Source organism: Eptatretus burgeri, chromosome 1 (genome assembly GCF_056783735.1).
Source record: "Eptatretus burgeri isolate ZD-2024b chromosome 1, Ebu_testis_v1, whole genome shotgun sequence".
NCBI lineage: Eukaryota > Metazoa > Chordata > Myxini > Myxiniformes > Myxinidae > Eptatretus > Eptatretus burgeri.
The window spans coordinates 3,729,236-3,747,973 of record NC_140961.1 but is presented as its reverse complement, the minus strand read 5'-3'; the positions used below and the strand labels follow the sequence as shown (position 1 = coordinate 3,747,973).

The following is an 18,738-nucleotide window of genomic DNA, read 5'->3' as shown; positions in this document are numbered from 1 at the left end:
CCCATTCCCTTTTCTCGTGCTGTGTTCCCAATTTCCTCCCCTCGAGATGTCTTCTCATTCTCTTTTCTCGCGCTGTCTTCCCAATTTCCTCCCCTTGCGCTCTCTTCAAATTTCCTCCCCTCGTGCTGTCTTTCCAATTTCCTCCCCTCACGCTGTCTTCCAATTCCCTTTTCTCGTGCTATCTTCCCATTCCATTTTATCACACTGTCTTCCTAATTCCCTCCCCTTGCGCTGTGTTCACAATTTCCTCCCCTCGTGCTGTCTTCCCAATTTCCTCACCTCGTGCTGTCTTCCCATTCCCTTTTCTTGTGCTGTCTTCACATTCCCTTTTCTCGTGCTGTCTTCCCATTCCCTTTATCGTGCTGTCTTCCCATTCCCTTTTCTCGCGCTGTCTTCCCATTCCCTTTTCTCATGCTGTCTCCCCAATCCCTTTTCTCACGCTGTCTTCCCATTCCCTTTCCTCGTGCTGTCTTCCCATTCCCTTTTCTCGCGCTGTCATCCCAATTTCAACCCCTCGCGCTGTCTTCCCATTCCCTCCCCTCGCGCTGTCTTCCCATTCCCTCCCCTCGCGCTGTCTTCCCATTCCCTCCCCTCGTGCTGTCTTCCCATTCCCTCCCCTCGCGCTGTCTTCCCATTCCCTCTTTTCGCGCTCTGTTCCCATTCCCTTTTCTCCCGCTGCCTTCCCATTCCCTTTTCTCACGCTGCCTTCCCATTCCCTTTTCTCACGCTGTCTTCCCATTCCCTTTTCTAACGCTCCCTTCCCATTCCCTTTTCTTGCGCTGTCTTCCCATTCCCTCCCCTCGTGCTGTCTTCCCATTCCCTCCCCTCGTGCTGTCTTCCCATTCCCTCCCCTCGCGCTGTCTTCCCATTCCCTCTTTTCGCGCTCTGTTCCCATTCCCTTTTCTCCCGCTGCCTTCCCATTCCCTTTTATCGCGGTGTCTTCCCATTCCCTTTTCTCGCATTGTCTTCCCATTCCCTTTTCTCGCGCTGTCTTCCCATTCCCTTTTCTCGCGCTGTCTTCCCATTCCCTTTTCTCACGCTGTCTTCCCATTCGCTTTTCTTGTGCTGTCTTCCCAATTCCCTTTTCTCGCGCTGTCTTCCCAATTCCCTCCCCTCATGCTGTCTTCCCAATTTCGTCCCCTCGCGCTGCCTCTCCAATTTCCTCCACTCACGCTGTCTTCCCAATTTCTTCCCCTCGCGCTGTCTTCCTTATTACCCCTCCCCCCTCGCGCTGTCTTCCCAATTTCCTCCCCTCGCGCTGTCTTCCCAATTTCCTCCCCTCGCGCTGTCTTCCCAATTTCCTCCCCTCGCGCTGCCTTCCCAATTTCCTCCCCTCGCACTGTCTTCCCATTCCCTCCCCTCTTTTTGCCTCCCCTTCCCTCCTCATGCTGTCCTCCGTCCAAACCCCCAACATTCCCTTTCCTCGTGCTGTCTTCCCATTCCCTTTTCTCGTGCTGTCTTCCCATTCCATTTTCTCACGTTGTCTTCCCATTCCCTTTTCTCATGCTGTCTTCCCATTCCCTTTTCTCATGCTGTCTTCCCATTCCCTTTTCTCATGCTGTCTTCCCATTCCCTTTTCTCATGCTGTCTTCCCATTCCCTTTTCTCTTGCTGTCTTCCCAATTTCCTCCCCTCGTGCTGTATTCCCATTCCCTTTTCTCGTGCTGTCTTCCAAATTTCCTCCCCTTGCGCTGTCTTCTCAATTTCCTCCCCTCCAGCTGTCTTCCCAATTTCTTCCCCTCATGCTGTCTTCCCAATTTCCTCCCCTCGCACTGTCTTCCGATTCCATTTTCTCATGCTGTCTTCCCATTCCCTTTTCTCACGCTGTCTTCCCATTCACTTTTCTCGCGCTGTCTTCTCATTCCCTTTCTCGTGCTGTCTTCCCATTCCATTTTGTCACACTGTCTTCCCAATTTCCTCCCCTCGCACTGTCTTCCCATTCCCTCCCAACAAGCTGTCTTCCCATTCCCTCCCCTCCCACTGTCTTTCCAATTCCCTCCCATCATGCTATCTTCCCAATTCCCTTCCCTCGCACTGTCTTCCCAATTCCCTCCCCTCAGGCTGTCTTCCCATTCCCTTTTGTCACACTGTTTTCCCCTTCCCTTTTCTCACGCTTTTTCCCATTCCCTTTTCTCATGCTGTCTTCGCATTCCCTTTTCTCGTGCTATCTTCTCAATTTCCTGTTCTCGTGCTGTCTTCCCAATTTTCTCCCCTCACCATGTCTTCACAATTCCCTTCCCTCGCACTGTCTTCCCAATTCCCTCCCCTCAGGCTGTCTTCCCATTCCCTTTTGTCACACTGTTTTCCCCTTCCCTTTTCTCACACTTTTTTCCCATTCCCTTTTCTCGTGCTGTCTTTGCATTCCCTTTTCTCGTGCTATCTTCTCAATTTCCTGTTCTCGTGCTGTCTTTCCAATTTTCTCCCCTCACCATGTCTTCACAATTTTCTCCCCTCGTGCTGTCTTCCCAATTTCCTCCCCTCAGGCTGTCTTCCCATTCCCTTTTATCACACTGTTTTCCCATTCCCTTTATCGCGCTGTCTTCCCATTCCCTTTTCTCGTGCTGTCTTCGCACTCCCTTTTCTCGTGCTGTCTTCCCATTCCCTTTATCGCGCTGTCTTCCCATTCCCTTTTCTCGTGCTGTCATCCCATTCTATTTTATCGCAATGTCTTCCCAATCCCTCCCCTTGTGCTGTGTTCACAATTTCCTCCCCTCGTGCTGTCTTCCCAATTTCCTCACCTCGCGCTGTGTTCCCATTCTTTTATCACGCTGTCTTCCCAATTCCCTCCCCTTGCGCTGTATTCACAATTTCCTCCCTCGTGCTCTCTTCCCAATTTACTCCCTCATGCTGTCTTCCCAATTTCATCCCCACCGTGCTGGCTTCTCATTCCCTTTTCTCATGCTGTCTTCCCATTCCCTTTTCTCAGGTTGTCTTCCCATTCCCTTTTCTCGCGCTGTCTTCCCATTCCCTTTTCTTGCCCTGTCTTCCCATTCCCTTTTCTCAGGCTGTCTTCCCATTCCCTTTTCTCGCACCGTCTTCCCATTCCCTTTTCTCACGCTGTCTTCCCATTCACTTTTCTCACGCCGTCTTCCCATTCCCTTTGCTCGCGCTGTCTTCCCAGTTTCCTCCCCTCGCGCTGTCTTCCCATTCCCTCCCCTCACGCTGTCTGCCCAATTTCCCTCCCCTCGTGCTGTCTCTCCAATTTTCTCCCCTCGTGCTGTCTTCCCAATTTCCTGTTCTCGCGCTTTCTTCCCAATTCCCTTACCTCGCGCTGTCTTCCCAATTCCCTCCCCTCGTGCTGTCTTCCCAATTCCCTCCCCTCACGCGGTCTCTCCAATTTCTTCTCCTCGGAGTCTTCCCAATTCCCTCCCCTCACGCTCTCTTCCATTTCCCTCCCTCACGTTGTGTTCCCAATTACAACCCCTTGCGCTGTCTTCCCAATTCCCTCTCCTCGCGCTGTCTTCCCAATTCCCTCTCCTCGCGCTGTCTTCCCAATTTCCTCCACTCACGCTGTCTTCCCAATTTCCTGTTCTCGTGCTGTCTTCCCAATTATCTCCCCTCACCATGTCTTCCTAATTTCCTCCCCCCACGCTGTCTTCCCAATTCCTCCCCTCGCGCTGTCTCTCCATTCACTTTTCTCACACTGTTTTCCCATTCCCTTTTCTTGCGCTGTCTTCCCATTCCCTTTTCTCGTGCTGTCTTCCCATTCCCTTTTCTCGTGCTGTGTTCCCAATTTCCTCCCCTCGAGATGTCTTCTCATTCTCTTTTCTCGCGCTGTCTTCCCAATTTCCTCCCCTTGCGCTCTCTTCAAATTTCCTCCCCTCGTGCTGTCTTTCCAATTTCCTCCCCTCACGCTGTCTTCCAATTCCCTTTTCTCGTGCTATCTTCCCATTCCATTTTATCACACTGTCTTCCTAATTCCCTCCCCTTGCGCTGTGTTCACAATTTCCTCCCCTCGTGCTGTCTTCCCAATTTCCTCACCTCGTGCTGTCTTCCCATTCCCTTTTCTTGTGCTGTCTTCACATTCCCTTTTCTCGTGCTGTCTTCCCATTCCCTTTATCGTGCTGTCTTCCCATTCCCTTTTCTCGCGCTGTCTTCCCATTCCCTTTTCTCATGCTGTCTCCCCAATCCCTTTTCTCACGCTGTCTTCCCATTCCCTTTCCTCGTGCTGTCTTCCCATTCCCTTTTCTCGCGCTGTCATCCCAATTTCAACCCCTCGCGCTGTCTTCCCATTCCCTCCCCTCGCGCTGTCTTCCCATTCCCTCCCCTCGCGCTGTCTTCCCATTCCCTCCCCTCGTGCTGTCTTCCCATTCCCTCCCCTCGCGCTGTCTTCCCATTCCCTCTTTTCGCGCTCTGTTCCCATTCCCTTTTCTCCCGCTGCCTTCCCATTCCCTTTTCTCACGCTGCCTTCCCATTTCCTTTTCTCACGCTGTCTTCCCATTCCCTTTTCTAACGCTCCCTTCCCATTCCCTTTTCTTGCGCTGTCTTCCCATTCCCTCCCCTCGCGCTGTCTTCCCATTCCCTCCCCTCGTGCTGTCTTCCCATTCCCTCCTCGCGCTGCCTTCCCATTCCCTTTTCTCACGCTGTCTTCCCATTCCCTTTTCTACCGCTCCCTTCCCATTCCCTTTTATCGCGGTGTCTTCCCATTCCCTTTTCTCGCATTGTCTTCCCATTCCCTTTTCTCGCGCTGTCTTCCCATTCCCTTTTCTCGCGCTGTCTTCCCATTCCCTTTTCTCACGCTGTCTTCCCATTCGCTTTTCTTGTGCTGTCTTCCCAATTCCCTTTTCTCGCGCTGTCTTCCCAATTCCCTCCCCTCATGCTGTCTTCCCAATTTCGTCCCCTCGCGCTGCCTCTCCAATTTCCTCCACTCACGCTGTCTTCGCAATTTGTTCGCCTAGCGGTGTCTTCGTTATTACCCCTCCCCTCGCGCTGTCTTCCCAATTTCCTCCCCTCGCGCTGACTTCCCAATTTCCACCCCTCGCGCTGTCTTCCCAATTTCCTCCCCTCGCGCTGCCTTCCCAATTTCCTCCCCTCGCACTGTCTTCCCATTCCCTCCCCTCTTTTTGCCTCCCCTTCCCTCCTCATGCTGTCCTCCGTCCAAACCCCAACATTCCCTTTCCTCGTGCTGTCTTCCCATTCCCTTTTCTCGTGCTGTCTTCCCATTCCATTTTCTCACGTTGTCTTCCCATTCCCTTTTCTCATGCTGTCTTCCCATTCCCTTTTCTCATGCTGTCTTCCCATTCCCTTTTCTCATGCTGTCTTCCCATTCCCTTTTCTCATGCTGTCTTCCCATTCCCTTTTCTCTTGCTGTCTTCCCAATTTCCTCCCCTCGTGCTGTATTCCCATTCCCTTTTCTCGTGCTGTCTTCCAAATTTCCTCCCCTTGCGCTGTCTTCTCAATTTCCTCCCCTCCAGCTGTCTTCCCAATTTCTTCCCCTCATGCTGTCTTCCCAATTTCCTCCCCTCGCACTGTCTTCCGATTCCATTTTCTCATGCTGTCTTCCCATTCCCTTTTCTCACGCTGTCTTCCCATTCACTTTTCTCGCGCTGTCTTCTCATTCCCTTTCTCGTGCTGTCTTCCCATTCCATTTTGTCACACTGTCTTCCCAATTTCCTCCCCTCGCACTGTCTTCCCATTCCCTCCCAACAAGCTGTCTTCCCATTCCCACCCCTCCCACTGTCTTCCCAATTCCCTCCCATCATGCTATCTTCCCAATTCCCTTCCCTCGCACTGTCTTCCCAATTCCCTCCCCTCAGGCTGTCTTCCCATTCCCTTTTGTCACACTGTTTTCCCCTTCCCTTTTCTCACGCTTTTTCCCATTCCCTTTTCTCATGCTGTCTTCGCATTCCCTTTTCTCGTGCTATCTTCTCAATTTCCTGTTCTCGTGCTGTCTTCCCAATTTTCTCCCCTCACCATGTCTTCACAATTCCCTTCCCTCGCACTGTCTTCCCAATTCCCTCCCCTCAGGCTGTCTTCCCATTCCCTTTTGTCACACTGTTTTCCCCTTCCCTTTTCTCACACTTTTTCCCATTCCCTTTTCTCGTGCTGTCTTTGCATTCCCTTTTCTCGTGCTATCTTCTCAATTTCCTGTTCTCGTGCTGTCTTTCCAATTTTCTCCCCTCACCATGTCTTCACAATTTCCTCCCCTCGTGCTGTCTTCCCAATTTCCTCCCCTCAGGCTGTCTTCCCATTCCCTTTTATCACACTGTTTTCCCATTCCCTTTATCGCGCTGTCTTCCCATTCCCTTTTCTCGTGCTGTCTTCGCACTCCCTTTTCTCGTGCTGTCTTCCCATTCCCTTTATCGCGCTGTCTTCCCATTCCCTTTTCTCGTGCTGTCATCCCATTCTATTTTATCGCAATGTCTTCCCAATCCCTCCCCTTGTGCTGTGTTCACAATTTCCTCCCCTCGTGCTGTCTTCCCAATTTCCTCACCTCGCGCTGTGTTCCCATTCTTTTATCACGCTGTCTTCCCAATTCCCTCCCCTTGCGCTGTATTCACAATTTCCTCCCCTCGTGCTCTCTTCCCAATTTACTCCCTCATGCTGTCTTCCCAATTTCATCCCCACCGTGCTGGCTTCTCATTCCCTTTTCTCATGCTGTCTTCCCATTCCCTTTTCTCAGGTTGTCTTCCCATTCCCTTTTCTCGCGCTGTCTTCCCATTCCCTTTTCTTGCCCTGTCTTCCCATTCCCTTTTCTCAGGCTGTCTTCCCATTCCCTTTTCTCGCACCGTCTTCCCATTCCCTTTTCTCACGCTGTCTTCCCATTCACTTTTCTCACGCCGTCTTCCCATTCCCTTTGCTCGCGCTGTCTTCCCAGTTTCCTCCCCTCGCGCTGTCTTCCCATTCCCTCCCCTCACGCTGTCTGCCCAATTTCCCTCCCCTCGTGCTGTCTCTCCAATTTTCTCCCCTCGTGCTGTCTTCCCAATTTCCTGTTCTCGCGCTTTCTTCCCAATTCCCTTACCTCGCGCTGTCTTCCCAATTCCCTCCCCTCGTGCTGTCTTCCCAATTCCCTCCCCTCACGCGGTCTCTCCAATTTCTTCTCCTCGGAGTCTTCCCAATTCCCTCCCCTCACGCTCTCTTCCATTTCCCTCCCTCACGTTGTGTTCCCAATTACAACCCCTTGCGCTGTCTTCCCAATTCCCTCTCCTCGCGCTGTCTTCCCAATTCCCTCTCCTCGCGCTGTCTTCCCAATTTCCTCCACTCACGCTGTCTTCCCAATTTCCTGTTCTCGTGCTGTCTTCCCAATTATCTCCCCTCACCATGTCTTCCTAATTTCCTCCCCCCACGCTGTCTTCCCAATTCCTCCCCTCGCGCTGTCTCTCCATTCACTTTTCTCACACTGTTTTCCCATTCCCTTTTCTTGCGCTGTCTTCCCATTCCCTTTTCTCGTGCTGTCTTCCCATTCCCTTTTCTCGTGCTGTGTTCCCAATTTCCTCCCTCGAGATGTCTTCTCATTCTCTTTTCTCGCGCTGTCTTCCCAATTTCCTCCCCTTGCGCTCTCTTCAAATTTCCTCCCCTCGTGCTGTCTTTCCAATTTCCTCCCCTCACGCTGTCTTCCAATTCCCTTTTCTCGTGCTATCTTCCCATTCCATTTTATCACGCTGTCTTCCTAATTCCCTCCCCTTGCGCTGTGTTCACAATTTCCTCCCCTCGTGCTGTCTTCCCAATTTCCTCACCTCGTGCTGTCTTCCCATTCCCTTTTCTTGTGCTGTCTTCACATTCCCTTTTCTCGTGCTGTCTTCCCATTCCCTTTATCGTGCTGTCTTCCCATTCCCTTTTCTCGCGCTGTCTTCCCATTCCCTTTTCTCATGCTGTCTCCCCAATCCCTTTTCTCACGCTGTCTTCCCATTCCCTTTCCTCGTGCTGTCTTCCCATTCCCTTTTCTCGCGCTGTCATCCCAATTTCAACCCCTCGCGCTGTCTTCCCATTCCCTCCCCTCGCGCTGTCTTCCCATTCCCTCCCCTCGCGCTGTCTTCCCATTCCCTCCCTCGTGCTGTCTTCCCATTCCCTCCCCTCGCGCTGTCTTCCCATTCCCTCTTTTCGCGCTCTGTTCCCATTCCCTTTTCTCCCGCTGCCTTCCCATTCCCTTTTCTCACGCTGCCTTCCCATTCCCTTTTCTCACGCTGTCTTCCCATTCCCTTTTCTACCGCTCCCTTCCCATTCCCTTTTCTTGCGCTGTCTTCCCATTCCCTCCCCTCGTGCTGTCTTCCCATTCCCTCCCCTCGTGCTGTCTTCCCATTCCCTCCCCTCGCGCTGTCTTCCCATTCCCTCTTTTCGCGCTCTGTTCCCATTCCCTTTTCTCCCGCTGCCTTCCCATTCCCTTTTATCGCGGTGTCTTCCCATTCCCTTTTCTCGCATTGTCTTCCCATTCCCTTTTCTCGCGCTGTCTTCCCATTCCCTTTTCTCGCGCTGTCTTCCCATTCCCTTTTCTCACGCTGTCTTCCCATTCGCTTTTCTTGTGCTGTCTTCCCAATTCCCTTTTCTCGCGCTGTCTTCCCAATTCCCTCCCCTCATGCTGTCTTCCCAATTTCGTCCCCTCGCGCTGCCTCTCCAATTTCCTCCACTCACGCTGTCTTCCCAATTTCTTCCCCTCGCGCTGTCTTCCTTATTACCCCTCCCCCCTCGCGCTGTCTTCCCAATTTCCTCCCCTCGCGCTGTCTTCCCAATTTCCTCCCCTCGCGCTGTCTTCCCAATTTCCTCCCCTCGCACTGCCTTCCCAATTTCCTCCCCTCGCACTGTCTTCCCATTCCCTCCCCTCTTTTTGCCTCCCCTTCCCTCCTCATGCTGTCCTCCGTCCAAACCCCCAACATTCCCTTTCCTCGTGCTGTCTTCCCATTCCCTTTTCTCGTGCTGTCTTCCCATTCCATTTTCTCACGTTGTCTTCCCATTCCCTTTTCTCATGCTGTCTTCCCATTCCCTTTTCTCATGCTGTCTTCCCATTCCCTTTTCTCATGCTGTCTTCCCATTCCCTTTTCTCATGCTGTCTTCCCATTCCCTTTTCTCTTGCTGTCTTCCCAATTTCCTCCCCTCGTGCTGTATTCCCATTCCCTTTTCTCGTGCTGTCTTCCAAATTTCCTCCCCTTGCGCTGTCTTCTCAATTTCCTCCCCTCCAGCTGTCTTCCCAATTTCTTCCCCTCATGCTGTCTTCCCAATTTCCTCCCCTCGCACTGTCTTCCGATTCCATTTTCTCATGCTGTCTTCCCATTCCCTTTTCTCATGCTGTCTTCCCATTCACTTTTCTCGCGCTGTCTTCTCATTCCCTTTCTCGTGCTGTCTTCCCATTCCATTTTGTCACACTGTCTTCCCAATTTCCTCCCCTCGCACTGTCTTCCCATTCCCTCCCAACAAGCTGTCTTCCCATTCCCTCCCCTCCCACTGTCTTCCCAATTCCCTCCCATCATGCTATCTTCCCAATTCCCTTCCCTCGCACTGTCTTCCCAATTCCCTCCCCTCAGGCTGTCTTCCCATTCCCTTTTGTCACACTGTTTTCCCCTTCCCTTTTCTCACGCTTTTTTCCCATTCCCTTTTCTCATGCTGTCTTCGCATTCCCTTTTCTCGTGCTATCTTCTCAATTTCCTGTTCTCGTGCTGTCTTCCCAATTTTCTCCCCTCACCATGTCTTCACAATTCCCTTCCCTCGCACTGTCTTCCCAATTCCCTCCCCTCAGGCTGTCTTCCCATTCCCTTTTGTCACACTGTTTTCCCCTTCCCTTTTCTCACACTTTTTCCCATTCCCTTTTCTCGTGCTGTCTTTGCATTCCCTTTTCTCGTGCTATCTTCTCAATTTCCTGTTCTCGTGCTGTCTTTCCAATTTTCTCCCCTCACCATGTCTTCACAATTTCCTCCCCTCGTGCTGTCTTCCCAATTTCCTCCCCTCAGGCTGTCTTCCCATTCCCTTTTATCACACTGTTTTCCCATTCCCTTTATCGCGCTGTCTTCCCATTCCCTTTTCTCGTGCTGTCTTCGCACTCCCTTTTCTCGTGCTGTCTTCCCATTCCCTTTATCGCGCTGTCTTCCCATTCCCTTTTCTCGTGCTGTCATCCCATTCTATTTTATCGCAATGTCTTCCCAATCCCTCCCCTTGTGCTGTGTTCACAATTTCCTCCCCTCGTGCTGTCTTCCCAATTTCCTCACCTCGCGCTGTGTTCCCATTCTTTTATCACGCTGTCTTCCCAATTCCCTCCCTTGCGCTGTATTCACAATTTCCTCCCCTCGTGCTCTCTTCCCAATTTACTCCCTCATGCTGTCTTCCCAATTTCATCCCCACCGTGCTGGCTTCTCATTCCCTTTTCTCATGCTGTCTTCCCATTCCCTTTTCTCAGGTTGTCTTCCCATTCCCTTTTCTCGCGCTGTCTTCCCATTCCCTTTTCTTGCCCTGTCTTCCCATTCCCTTTTCTCAGGCTGTCTTCCCATTCCCTTTTCTCGCACCGTCTTCCCATTCCCTTTTCTCACGCTGTCTTCCCATTCCCTTTTCTCACGCTGTCTTCCCATTCACTTTTCTCACGCCGTCTTCCCATTCCCTTTGCTCGCGCTGTCTTCCCAGTTTCCTCCCCTCGCGCTGTCTTCCCATTCCCTCCCTTCACGCTGTCTGCCCAATTTCCCTCCCCTCGTTCTGTCTCTCCAATTTTCTCCCCTCGTGCTGTCCTCCCAATTTCCTGTTCTCGCGCTTTCTTCCCAATTCCCTTACCTCGCGCTGTCTTCCCAATTCCCTCCCCTCGTGCTGTCTTCCTAATTCCCTCCCCTCACGCGGTCTCTCCAATTTCTTCTCCTCGGAGTCTTCCCAATTCCCTCCCCTCACGCTCTCTTCCATTTCCCTCCCTCACGTTGTGTTCCCAATTACAACCCCTTGCGCTGTCTTCCCAATTCCCTCTCCTCGCGCTGTCTTCCCAATTTCCTCCACTCACGCTGTCTTCCCAATTTCCTGTTCTCGTGCTGTTTTCCCAATTATCTCCCCTCACCATGTCTTCCCAATTTCCTCCCCCCACGCTGTCTTCCCAATTCCTCCGCTCGCGCTGTCTCACCATTCACTTTTCTCACACTGTTTTCCCATTCCCTTTTCTTGCGCTGTCTTCCCATTCCCTTTTCTCGTGCTGTCTTCCCATTCCCTTTTCTCGTGCTGTGTTCCCAATTTCCTCCCCTCGAGATGTCTTCTCATTCTCTTTTCTCGCGCTGTCTTCCCAATTTCCTCCCCTTGCGCTCTCTTCAAATTTCCTCCCCTCGTGCTGTCTTTCCAATTTCCTCCCCTCACGCTGTCTTCCAATTCCCTTTTCTCGTGCTATCTTCCCATTCCATTTTATCACGCTGTCTTCCTAATTCCCTCCCCTTGCGCTGTGTTCACAATTTCCTCCCCTCGTGCTGTCTTCCCAATTTCCTCACCGCGTGCTGTCTTCCCATTCCCTTTTCTTGTGCTGTCTTCACATTCCCTTTTCTCGTGCTGTCTTCCCATTCCCTTTATCGTGCTGTCTTCCCATTCCCTTTTCTCGCGCTGTCTTCCCATTCCCTTTTCTCATGCTGTCTCCCCAATCCCTTTTCTCACGCTGTCTTCCCATTCCCTTTCCTCGTGCTGTCTTCCCATTCCCTTTTCTCGCGCTGTCATCCCAATTTCAACCCCTCGCGCTGTCTTCCCATTCCCTCCCCTCGCGCTGTCTTCCCATTCCCTCCCCTCGCGCTGTCTTCCCATTCCCTCCCTCGTGCTGTCTTCCCATTCCCTCCCCTCGCGCTGTCTTCCCATTCCCTCTTTTCGCGCTCTGTTCCCATTCCCTTTTCTCCCGCTGCCTTCCCATTCCCTTTTCTCACGCTGCCTTCCCATTCCCTTTTCTCACGCTGTCTTCCCATTCCCTTTTCTAACGCTCCCTTCCCATTCCCTTTTCTTGCGCTGTCTTCCCATTCCCTCCCCTCGCTGTCTTCCCATTCCCTCCCCTCGTGCTGTCTTCCCATTCCCTCCCCTCGCGCTGTCTTCCCATTCCCTCTTTTCGCGCTCTGTTCCCATTCCCTTTTCTCCCGCTGCCTTCCCATTCCCTTTTATCGCGGTGTCTTCCCATTCCCTTTTCTCGCATTGTCTTCCCATTCCCTTTTCTCGCGCTGTCTTCCCATTCCCTTTTCTCGCGCTGTCTTCCCATTCCCTTTTCTCACGCTGTCTTCCCATTCGCTTTTCTTGTGCTGTCTTCCCATTCCCTTTTCTCGCGCTGTCTTCCCAATTCCCTCCCCTCGTGCTGTCTTCCCAATTTCGTCCCCTCGCGCTGCCTCTCCAATTTCCTCCACTCACGCTGTCTTCCCAATTTCTTCCCCTCGCGCTGTCTTCCTTATTACCCCTCCCCTCGCGCTGTCTACCCAATTTCCTCCCTCGCGCTGTCTTCCCAATTTCCTCCCCTCGCGCTGTCTTCCCAATTTCCTCCCCTCGCGCTGCCTTCCCAATTTCCTCCCCTCGCACTGTCTTCCCATTCCCTCCCCTCTTTTTGCCTCCCCTTCCCTCCTCATGCTGTCCTCCGTCCAAACCCCCAACATTCCCTTTCCTCGTGCTGTCTTCCCATTCCCTTTTCTCGTGCTGTCTTCCCATTCCATTTTCTCACGTTGTCTTCCCATTCCCTTTTCTCATGCTGTCTTCCCATTCCCTTTCTCATGCTGTCTTCCCATTCCCTTTTCTCATGCTGTCTTCCCATTCCCTTTTCTCATGCTGTCTTCCCATTCCCTTTTCTCTTGCTGTCTTCCCAATTTCCTCCCCTCGTGCTGTATTCCCATTCCCTTTTCTCGTGCTGTCTTCCAAATTTCCTCCCCTTGCGCTGTCTTCTCAATTTCCTCCCCTCCAGCTGTCTTCCCAATTTCTTCCCCTCATGCTGTCTTCCCAATTTCCTCCCCTCGCACTGTCTTCCGATTCCATTTTCTCATGCTGTCTTCCCATTCCCTTTTCTCACGCTGTCTTCCCATTCACTTTTCTCGCGCTGTCTTCTCATTCCCTTTCTCGTGCTGTCTTCCCATTCCATTTTGTCACACTGTCTTCCCAATTTCCTCCCCTCGCACTGTCTTCCCATTCCCTCCCAACAAGCTGTCTTCCCATTCCCTCCCCTCCCACTGTCTTCCCAATTCCCTCCCATCATGCTATCTTCCCAATTCCCTTCCCTCGCACTGTCTTCCCAATTCCCTCCCCTCAGGCTGTCTTCCCATTCCCTTTTGTCACACTGTTTTCCCCTTCCCTTTTCTCACGCTTTTTTCCCATTCCCTTTTCTCGTGCTGTCTTCGCATTCCCTTTTCTCGTGCTATCTTCTCAATTTCCTGTTCTCGTGCTGTCTTCCCAATTTTCTCCCCTCACCATGTCTTCACAATTCCCTTCCCTCGCACTGTCTTCCCAATTCCCTCCCCTCAGGCTGTCTTCCCATTCCCTTTTGTCACACTGTTTTCCCCTTCCCTTTTCTCACACTTTTTTCCCATTCCCTTTTCTCGTGCTGTCTTTGCATTCCCTTTTCTCGTGCTATCTTCTCAATTTCCTGTTCTCGTGCTGTCTTCCCAATTTTCTCCCCTCACCATGTCTTCACAATTTCCTCCCCTCGTGCTGTCTTCCCAATTTCCTCCCCTCAGGCTGTCTTCCCATTTCCTTTTATCACACTGTTTTCCCATTCCCTTTATCGCGCTGTCTTCCCATTCCCTTTTCTCGTGCTGTCTTCGCACTCCCTTTTCTCGTGCTGTCTTCCCATTCCCTTTATCGCGCTGTCTTCCCATTCCCTTTTCTCGTGCTGTCATCCCATTCTATTTTATCGCAATGTCTTCCCAATCCCTCCCCTTGTGCTGTGTTCACAATTTCCTCCCCTCGTGCTGTCTTCCCAATTTCCTCACCTCGCGCTGTGTTCCCATTCTTTTATCACGCTGTCTTCCCAATTCCCTCCCCTTGCGCTGTATTCACAATTTCCTCCCCTCGTGCTCTCTTCCCAATTTACTCCCTCATGCTGTCTTCCCAATTTCATCCCCACCGTGCTGGCTTCTCATTCCCTTTTCTCATGCTGTCTTCCCATTCCCTTTTCTCAGGTTGTCTTCCCATTCCCTTTTCTCGCACCGTCTTCCCATTCCCTTTTCTCACGCTGTCTTCCCATTCACTTTTCTCGCGCCGTCTTCCCATTCCCTTTGCTCGCGCTGTCTTCCCAGTTTCCTCCCCTCGCGCTGTCTTCCCATTCCCTCCCCTCACGCTGTCTGCCCAATTTCCCTCCCCTCGTGCTGTCTCTCCAATTTTCTCCCCTCGTGCTGTCTTCCCAATTTCCTGTTCTCGCGCTTTCTTCCCAATTCCCTTACCTCGCGCTGTCTTCCCAATTCCCTCCCCTTGCGCTGTATTCACAATTTCCTCCCCTCGTGCTCTCTTCCCAATTTACTCCCTCATGCTGTCTTCCCAATTTCATCCCCACCGTGCTGGCTTCTCATTCCCTTTTCTCATGCTGTCTTCCCATTCCCTTTTCTCAGGTTGTCTTCCCATTCCCTTTTCTCGCACCGTCTTCCCATTCCCTTTTCTCACGCTGTCTTCCCATTCACTTTTCTCACGCCCTCTTCCCATTCCCTTTGCTCGCGCTGTCTTCCCAGTTTCCTCCCCTCGCGCTGTCTTCCCATTCCCTCCCCTCACGCTGTCTGCCCAATTTCCCTCCCCTCGTGCTGTCTCTCCAATTTTCTCCCCTCGTGCTGTCTTCCCAATTTCCTCTTCTCGCGCTTTCTTCCCAATTCCCTTACCTCGCGCTGTCTTCCCAATTCCCTCCCCTCGTGCTGTCTTCCTAATTCCCTCCCCTCACGCGGTCTCTCCAATTTCTTCTCCTCGGAGTCTTCCCAATTCCCTCCCCTCACGCTCTCTTCCATTTCCCTCCCTCACGTTGTGTTCCCAATTACAACCCCTTGCGCTGTCTTCCCAATTCCCTCTCCTCGCGCTGTCTTCCCAATTTCCTCCACTCACGCTGTCTTCCCAATTTCCTGTTCTCGTGCTGTTTTCCCAATTATCTCCCCTCACCATGTCTTCCCAATTTCCTCCCCCCACGCTGTCTTCCCAATTCCTCCCCTCGCGCTGTCTCACCATTCACTTTTCTCACACTGTTTTCCCATTCCCTTTTCTTGCGCTGTCTTCCCATTCCCTTTTCTCGTGCTGTCTTCCCATTCCCTTTTCTCGTGCTGTGTTCCCAATTTCCTCCCCTCGAGATGTCTTCTCATTCTCTTTTCTCGCGCTGTCTTCCCAATTTCCTCCCCTTGCGCTCTCTTCAAATTTCCTCCCCTCGTGCTGTCTTTCCAATTTCCTCCCCTCACGCTGTCTTCCAATTCCCTTTTCTCGTGCTATCTTCCCATTCCATTTTATCACGCTGTCTTCCTAATTCCCTCCCCTTGCGCTGTGTTCACAATTTCCTCCCCTCGTGCTGTCTTCCCAATTTCCTCACCTCGTGCTGTCTTCACATTCCCTTTTCTTGTGCTGTCTTCACATTCCCTTTTCTCGTGCTGTCTTCCCATTCCCTTTATCGTGCTGTCTTCCCATTCCCTTTTCTCGCACTGTCTTCCCATTCCCTTTTCTCATGCTGTCTTCCCAATCCCTTTTCTCACGCTGTCTTCCCATTCCCTTTCCTCGTGCTGTCTTCCCATTCCCTTTTCTCGCGCTGTCATCCCAATTTCAACCCCTCGCGCTGTCTTCCCATTCCCTCCCCTCGCGCTGTCTTCCCATTCCCTCCCCTCGCGCTGTCTTCCCATTCCCTCCCCTCGTGCTGTCTTCCCATTCCCTCCCCTCGCGCTGTCTTCCCATTCCCTCTTTTCGCGCTCTGTTCCCATTCCCTTTTCTCCCGCTGCCTTCCCATTCCCTTTTCTCACGCTGTCTTCCCATTCCCTTTTCTAACGCTCCCTTCGCATTCCCTTTTCTTGCGCTGTCTTGGCATTCGCTTTTATCGCGGTGTCTTCCCATTCCCTTTTGTCGCATTGTCTTCCCATTCCCTTTTCTCGCGCTGTCTTCCCATTCCCTTTTCTCGCGCTGTCTTCCCATTCGCTTTTCTCACGCTGTCTTCCCAATTCCCTTTTCTCGCGCTGTCTTCCCAATTCCCTCCCCTCATGCTGTCTTCCCAATTTCGTCCCCTCGCGCTGCCTCTCCAATTTCCTCCACTCACGCTGTCTTCCCAATTTCTTCCCCTCGCGCTGTCTTCCTTATTACCCCTCCCCCTCGCGCTGTCTTCCCAATTTCCTCCCCTCGCGCTGTCTTCCCAATTTCCTCCCCTCGCGCTGTCTTCCCAATTTCCTCCCCTCGCGCTGCCTTCCCAATTTCCTCCCCTCGCACTGTCTTCCCATTCCCTCTTTTCGCGCTCTGTTCCCATTCCCTTTTCTCCCGCTGCCTTCCCATTCCCTTTTCTCACGCTGTCTTCCCATTCCCTTTTCTAACGCTCCCTTCCCATTCCCTTTTCTTGCGCTGTCTTCGCATTCCCTTTTATCGCGGTGTCTTCCCATTCCCTTTTCTCGCATTGTCTTCCCATTCCCTTTTCTCGCGCTGTCTTCCCATTCCCTTTTCTCGCGCTGTCTTCCCATTCCCTTTTCTCACGCTGTCTTCCCAATTCCCTTTTCTCGCGCTGTCTTCCCAATTCCCTCCCCTCATGCTGTCTTCCCAATTTCGTCCCCTCGCGCTGCCTCTCCAATTTCCTCCACTCACGCTGTCTTCCCAATTTCTTCCCCTCGCGCTGTCTTCCTTATTACCCCTCCCCCCTCGCGCTGTCTTCCCAATTTCCTCCCCTCGCGCTGTCTTCCCAATTTCCTCCCCTCGCGCTGTCTTCCCAATTTCCTCCCCTCGCGCTGCCTTCCCAATTTCCTCCCCTCGCACTGTCTTCCCATTCCCTCCCCTCTTTTTGCCTCCCCTTCCCTCCTCATGCTGTCCTCCGTCCAAACCCCCAACATTCCCTTTCCTCGTGCTGTCTTCCCATTCCCTTTTCTTGCACTGTCTCTCCAATTTCGTCCCCTTGCACTGTCTTCCAAATTCCCTCCCCTCATGCTGTCTTCCCAATTCCCTCCCCTCGTGCTGTCTTCCCAAGTCCCTCCCATCGCGCTGTCTTCCCAATTCCCTCTCCTCACGCTGTGTCTCCAATTTCCTCCCCTCGCGATGTCTTTCCATTTCCTTTTCTCAAGCTGCCTTCCCATTCCCTTTTCTTGCGCTGTCTTCCCATTCCCTTTTATCACGGTGTCTTCCCATTCCGTTTTCTCACGCAGTCTTCCCATTCCCTTTTCTCGCATTGTCCTTCCATTCCCTTTTCTCGCGCAGTCTTCCCATTCCCTTTTCTCGCATTGTCCTCCCATTCCCTTTTCTCGCGCTGTCTTCCCAATCCCTTTTCTCATGCTGTAAATATTTCTCAATATTAAGGGTACAACTCTCCAGATGTCGAGCAGAGGAAGGGGTGTCAATGAATGTGCGAATTGGACAAATGAAAGCTTTTTTTATTATTTTTTTAAGTCGTCGGAACTGCTGCTCTGATCATTTTCGCAATTCGTCTGAGGTTAACAGATTCTGGTGTTTATCGTGTGTGTGGAAATTACATTTAGGCATGAAAACTGGTGAGGAGGAGATTCGGACCGTACTCTGTACAGAGCGTTGGTGCTGCTTCAGCAGTCTCCTTGGCTGTTGGGCACAATCTTGGATGGGTCGCCACTCCGACACAGTATACCAGCATGCTGGCACTCATTGTGCCGACCTCGGGAGGATGACAGGTCGACTGGCGAGGCTTTTTCAGTGATTGAAAGAAAATGCCCTTCCTTCCCTTCCTTCCCTTCTCCTTTCCTTGTACTTTCCCCCTCCCAAAGCCCCTCCACCACAACAGACGTCTCTGGGCGGTGTCCAGGTGTTCATTTCTCTGACCTGTTTGAATGAACTGTTTTAACGTTCCCAATTTTGTTAAATACTGTACTAATGCTGGCGTAAGGGGACCAATACTCAGCCCCCACTTTCCCATAAGTCTCCGTGTCAAACGCATGTCAATAAACACCCCTCCCCCTCCCCACTACTGCCCACACCGAGCTCCCTCCCACCCTCCCGGGGTGTGTCGTGACGTGTGATGAGTCCTTGCTCTCCACCCTTTTCTGTCTGTCCCCCACCTCCCACCCCCTTCCTCGCTCTCCCCCACTTCCTCGCTCCCCCACCCTCAATTGATCTCCCTCCCCTCGAGTTAATATTTACGTCAGTGAAGCGACGGGTTCTATTTCCTTGTGTGTTCATGGTTGTGTGGGGGAAAATTTTATATTAATGTATTTTAAATTGTAACAAATGGAGTTTCAGAAATGTAACTTCTATGCTGCAAATTGAATTGGCTGTCATTTCTGGCCAAAAGACTTTTGCCCTAAATGATAAGAAATGTGTTGTTCTGGAGCAGAGTGACCGAGCTGATAAATGAACTTTTGCTTAGAAAATGTACGAAGTGGCTTTTGTCTAAAGGACACGTCTACAGTCTGGGTGAATATCCCCCAACCTCTCTCTCATGGAAGTATAAATATTTTGAAAGGCACATTGTTCTGAGTACGAGCATGTGAGGAAGTATAGTTTCTCAGTGGCTCGTACTCCTTGGAACTGACCAAGTACCAAGTTAGAATAAAACTCTCTGATGTAATGTAGAAGTGAATTGAATCGGGTTGGTCTAACTGTTAACTAAAGTAAGAATAAATGAAATAGAACCAAATAATATTGCAATCAAATGGGGATTCTTAAGTTCATTGTACAAGGGTGAGAAGTGTATGGTGTATAATTAGGAAATAAATTGTTTCACAAGGAAGGA

The 18,738-nt window shown here is 51.6% G+C and overlaps 1 long non-coding RNA gene across 1 annotated transcript in view; it reads left to right on the top strand.

The window, feature by feature from the left end:
* Positions 1–18,738, top strand: part of LOC147033792 (uncharacterized) — a 96,800-nt gene extending 78,062 nt beyond the window's left edge. The window contains exon 3 of the long non-coding RNA XR_015055419.1: positions 17,516–18,738. This is a non-coding gene — a long non-coding RNA (uncharacterized LOC147033792). The remainder of the gene's footprint in view (positions 1–17,515) is intronic.